This window comes from Thalassophryne amazonica, chromosome 20 (genome assembly GCF_902500255.1).
Source record: "Thalassophryne amazonica chromosome 20, fThaAma1.1, whole genome shotgun sequence".
Classification (NCBI taxonomy): domain Eukaryota; kingdom Metazoa; phylum Chordata; class Actinopteri; order Batrachoidiformes; family Batrachoididae; genus Thalassophryne; species Thalassophryne amazonica.
The window spans coordinates 45,878,663-45,884,662 of record NC_047122.1 but is presented as its reverse complement, the minus strand read 5'-3'; positions in this window follow the sequence as shown (position 1 = coordinate 45,884,662).

The window sequence follows — 6,000 nt, the reverse complement described above, 5'->3', positions numbered from 1 at the left end:
TTAGCCATCTTTGAACTTGTCCATGGTCTGTGTCCCAAGCATGTTCCCCATGAATGTGAAGATTCTGGATTTACGCTGAGCACAGACAGACAGACGGATGGATGGATGCAATGTCTTCGCAATACCCGATGGCCATATTTGATGACCTTGGGTAAAAATAGTAAGTTCCTCTTGACTTAATTACATTATCAGAAAGAAAAAAAAATTAACTTAAAGATATGCATTTTAAGTAATCTGAAACTAAAAATAAAGGCCAGAACCTCACTCCCTGTTTTAGAGTGTGCAGGTAAAAATATTACATTGAATGTCCATTAAATTCCATGTACATAAACACTATAAACAATGCCCATCAAACAGACCCTGAAACCCACTGAAAAGCTCAGGTTGTGAAACACTGTCAGAACCAAATGTAACGTGTTGTGCAATGTGACAGGTGGAAGTAGATCGCCACCATGCGGCTGACTCATGCAATCACACAGAGGCCTGAGATTCAAAAAAAAAATTACAAAAACATTATGAACAGATGCTCTGAGAAGTGATGTGGCTACAAATGTAAATCATAATAATTATTTGAATTAACAGCTTAAGATTTTGGGGGATTTCTTTTTTTGTTGCCCAAGAGCATTCCGCTTTCAGTGGAAAAATTCTTAAAAAAATAAAGAAAAAGAAAGAGAGAAAGCTGGTATTTCAGTAACTGTTACAAAAGCCCAAGCGGAATAACAGCTGCAACAGATGAAGGTTATATCACAAGCCCTTAATGCACAAACAAATAAATAAACAAAATAATGTGTGCCAGAGGTTGTGAATCCTCTTGGGATTCCAGTCACACAGCTCAGTGCAGTGGCCATGTTTTACATCTCCAATCTGTTACAGTGGGATCTCCCCTGTTTCAATCCCATGGATGATTAAGCGTGATAATTAAGGTTTTTGGACATTTTCCACAGCGGAGTAGACGTGGCAGCTGGTGACATTCATGCATTCCCAAACATAGAGGAGGGAATTACAATGAGGCCACCATTCATTCCAGTGATCACAAAGTCTGCTGCTGGCAGACGTTCAAGCTTTTTGTCGACCGAACTGTTCGTGGCCTCCGTTGTTAAAATGTAGGCGGCATTCCTACATCTGTCTGAGGAGTTATGAAGAACAATATCAGGGACTCAAATATTTGAATTTGACAGTGGGACCGTAGAGATCATCCAATGACAAACAGTAGATGGGTATTTAAAATAAATAACTACACTTTAAATGGGTTTATTTTGCATTTTAAATAATAATCTGGGTGGTGAATGAAACTTGCAGAGTCGTCTGAAAATGTTATTGCACATTTAATCATAGGGCTTAATCTTAGTAATGCATGAGCAGCTATGAAATGAACAGGGTCTGAACCAAAATGATAGAGTAGCAACCTCAGCATGTCATAAACTACAACCAAACTCAATTTGCTGATGAATTCAAGAAAGGGCAATAAAAAGAGGTAGAACCAATAAATAGGCAATACATATTTACACAAGAGCTTAATTCCTCATCTTTTATCTTGGTGAGTTGACTAAAATGTAATATTAAGCTCAACCAATAATCTTTAATGGGTTTTGAAAGACTAAACAGAAACAAATTAAACCAAGACTTGAAAACCCCTGAGCCACTTTAATCTTTTTATTCTAGAAAATTTTATCCTTGAGATACTTACTTATGCTAATAATAATGCATTATTATTATTATTAGCATTCATGTTAATAGTAATAATAATTTACTATTATAGGATTCATTATTAAAATTGTGAAAGATTACAGCAATTCAATAAATGCAGAGGATTTAGGTTTGTCCAGTGTAAAATTGAGTACACAGGCAACGATAAAATAAATAAAGCAATGGAGATGGACAGGTTTGACAGAGGAGATTAGACAGGAGTCTCCAGGGACTATATAGTTTGCAGATGACATTGTGATCTGCAGTGAGAGTAGAGAGCAGGTTGAGTCAAGCCTGGAGACGTGGAGATATGCTCTGGAGAGAAGGAGAATGAAAGTCAGTATGAGCAAGACTGAGTGTGAATGAGAATCAGAATAGCCTTTATTTACCAAGTGTCTACAAGAATTAAAAGAATTTGACTCCGCTTTAAACTGTACTCTTTGTACAAGCATGCATATATATATACACTGAACACTAAATAATTCACAGTAAAAATGTGCAAATAAATGTGCAGTAAAAAAAATTGTGTGCAAAGGAAAAACAAACAGATTGAAGGTGTACATAAAGATAAACTTTATTGATCTCACAGAGGAGAAATTCACGTTACATCAGCTCTTAAAAAACACACAAGATGGGTGCAAGTAGAGGAAAATGTTCATCAAACAGTGTGTGCAAAGATAAGCAATAATAATAATACTTGTAACAGTACAAGACATAAGAAATGAGGTAGAAATAGTATATATATAATATGCATATATAAACATGATTGGGATTGAAAAGGAGATGGGAGCATCTTCTTTACAATATGTGAAATGGAGTTTAGATGTGGTAAGGTGACATTAGTGCAGGAATTTGTAAACAGGTTGTTATTGCACGTGATTTGTGGACATATTATTGCATGTGGGTAATTCACAGTGTTATTGTACAGCCTGACAGCAGCAGGGAGGAACAACCTGCGGTTTCGTTCCTTCTTGCACTGAGGGTGCCTCAGCCTGTCACTGAACGAGCTGGTCAGCTCCACTACAGTCCGGTGCAGGGGGTGAGAGGAGTTGTTCATGATGGATTTGAACTTGGCTAAAACACTCCTCTCAGCCACCTCCTCCAGAGAGTCCAGAGGACAGCCCAGGACAGAGCTGGACTTCCTGACCAGCTTGTTCAGTCTCTTTCTCTCCTGCTCTGTGCTGCCCGAGGCCCAACAGACGACAGCATAGAGGAGAGCAGAGGCTACAACAGAGTCGTAGAAGGTCTTAAGCAGAGGCCTGCTCACTCCAAAGGATCTCAGTCTCCTCAGGAGGTGGAGGCGACTCTGGCCTTTTTGTACAGGGCGTTGGTGTTGTGAGTCCAGTCCAGTTTGCTGTTGAGGTGAACACCCAGGTATTTGAAACTGTCCACAGTCTTTATGTCTTCCCCCTGGATGTTCACCGGTGGGTGAGGTGGTGGTTTCCTCTTGAAGTCGATCACCATCTCCTTCGTCTTACTGGTGTTGAGACACAAGTGGTTGCGCTCACACCAGTCCACGAAGTCTGTGATGACCGACCGGTACTCCAGCTCATTCCTCTCAGACACATGACCCAATGGCGGAGTCGTCAGAGAACTTCTGGAGGTGGCAGCTGTCCGTGTTGTAGGAGAAATCTGAGGTGTAGAGGGTGAAGAGGAAAGGTGAGAGGACGGTGCCTTGGGGGCCCCGGTGCTGCACCTTACCACCTCAGACTGACAGCCGTGCAGCCGCATGTACCGCGGGCGGTCAGTGAGGTAGTCGATGGTCCAGGCGGCAAGGTGTCCATCCACACCTGCGTCCTCCAGCTTCCCCCACAGCAGCGTCGGTCTGATGGTGTTGAAAGTGCTGGAGAAATCAAAGAATATGACTCTCACAGCACTCCCGCCAGTCTCCAGGTGGGTGAGCACTCACTGCAGTAGGTAGATGCACAGCATCATCTACCCTGATGTTGGGCCTGTAGGTGAACTGCAGTGGGTCCAGGGTGTCGCTCACCACGGTGCAGAGGTGAGACAGGATGAGCCATTCCATGGTTTTCATGAGGTGGGAGGTCAAGGCAAATGGTCTGTCGTGGGCCGGTTCCTTGGCGTGCAGTGTTTTGGGAACCGGGACCACACAGGAGGTCTTCCACAGGGTGGGGACCACCCCCAGGCTGAGGCCCATGTTGAAGATGTGGCTGAGGACCTCACAGAGCTCATCTGCACAGGTACTCAGCAGCCTCGGGGGGATCCCATCAGGTCCTGCTGCTTTCCTCTGCTTCAGCCGCAGGAGCTGGCCTCTCACCTCGGTTGGAGTTACAGTGAGGGGGGGGAGCTGAGGTGGGCTGGTGCTGAATACAGTCCCGGGGGGAGGAGGGAAGGGGTCCGTGGTGCAGTGGAGGTGACCGGGGGGTAGAAGGTGGGGGGTCAGAGGGACTGGGGGGCTGGCTGCTGGAGACATGTGGAGAGCCGGGAGCAGGCAGTGGGGCAGGCGTGGAGGAGCAAAAACAGTTAAAGTAGCTGTTTACCTCCTCTGCAAACCCGAGAATCTCCATCTGCAGTCCTGCTGGCACCCTGCCCGAATCTGGAGGCGGACTTGAGGCATCTCCACACATCTCTGACGTTGTTCCGGGCCAGCTGCTCCTCCATCTTCCTTCCATACTCCTTCTTGGCTGCCTGGATCTTCCACTGGAGTTCCTGTTGGACTCTACGCTGCTCCTCTCTGTCTCCCGAGTTGAAAGCCCTCTTCTTCTGGTTCACCCAGGGGTGGTTGTTGGGAAAGCACCGTACCCTCTGGATAGGCACAGTGCTCTCCACACAGAAGTTCATGAAGTCAGTGACACAATGGGTCAGGCCGTTGATGTCTTCACCATAAGAGTTTTGAAACATGCTCCAGTCTGTGGTTCTGAAACAGTCTCTCAGCCTCTCAGTGGCCTCTTCAGTCCAGAGTTTCACTGACCTTTGGTGTATTGGTTCTCTTCTCACCCTGGGTGTGTATTGGGGGAGCAGATGGACAAGACTGTGATCCGAGTGTCACAGCGGGGGGAGGGGGTGGAGGTGTAAGCGTCCTCCACATTGGCGTAAAAGAGGTCCAGTATTCTATTGTCCCTGGTTTTACACGTGACGTACTGGGTGAACATGGGGAGCGTGGTGGAGAGGGAGGCGTGGTTAAAGTCCCCGGTAATAAGGAGGAGCGCGTGGGGGTGTTGCAACTGCAGCCGCGTGACTGTACTGTGAATCCGCTCACAGGCAGCAGTGGCGTCTGGAGAGGGAGGAATATACGCGCAGAGCGTAATCACACTTCCAAGCTCCCGTGGGAGATAGTACGGCTGAGTTTCATGGCAGGTGAAATTGTTCATCACTGTGATGGCCAGTGGAAAGAAACTGTTCCTGTGTCTCATTGTTTTGACATACAGAGTTCTGTAACGTCAACCAGAAGGGTGTGTGTCCAGGGTGTGAGAGAACCCGCTGGAATAGTGTGGCTTCGAGGAGTAGAAATGGTACAAGTAGATGAGTTTAAATACTTGGGGTCAACTGTCCAAAGTAATGGAGAGTGTGGTAGAGAGGTGAAGAAGAAGAGAGTGCAGGAAGGGTGGAGAAAGGTAGCAGAAGTGATTTGTGACTGAAAAATATCTGCAAGAGTGAAGGAGAAAGTCTACGAGACAGTAGTGAGTCCAGTTCAGAGATGGTTGTGTTTTTATTTATGAACTATTGGATATCTGAATTTCCTGTTGGAGATGAATAAAGTATCTATCTATCTTAGTGCAGCAGATAACTAAAAAAAAAAATAAAAAATCCTTCAAATGGTCATGCAAGCACCAAATTTGTCACAAAATATACCTTAGACATTGCCGTTTTGAAAAAGCAGGGTGTCCACTTTAATTTTCAATAGGCAGCCAGGTAGAGGTCAATTGAGGAATTACACAGGGGACAAAATTAAAAGATGCTCCAATCATACTGATAATTACACCACATATTTGTCTGATCACAGAGATTCCAAAAAGGTATAGTTTGGACTATCTGTGGCTGAATGTTATGGGGTAAAACCAGCAAGAATGGTGAGAAAGGTCAATTTGAAGGATTCCTCATCAATATTCTCTTATCTGCATAAGAAAGAAAGAAAGACTCAATTTCCCAGGACACAATTCTCTTCACCGGAACCACTGGAGAGCACCATGGTAACAGAAGAATGGCGTTGCTATCGCCGCTGCAGCTAAAATAAAGCATTCTGAAACTTTGAACCATTGTATCGAAAATTGGTTTACTGCTCGAAGATTCATTCGTGACGTTCGTGGAGAACATCAACTGCAGACGTTGTGTTTCATACATGCGTTCAACTAT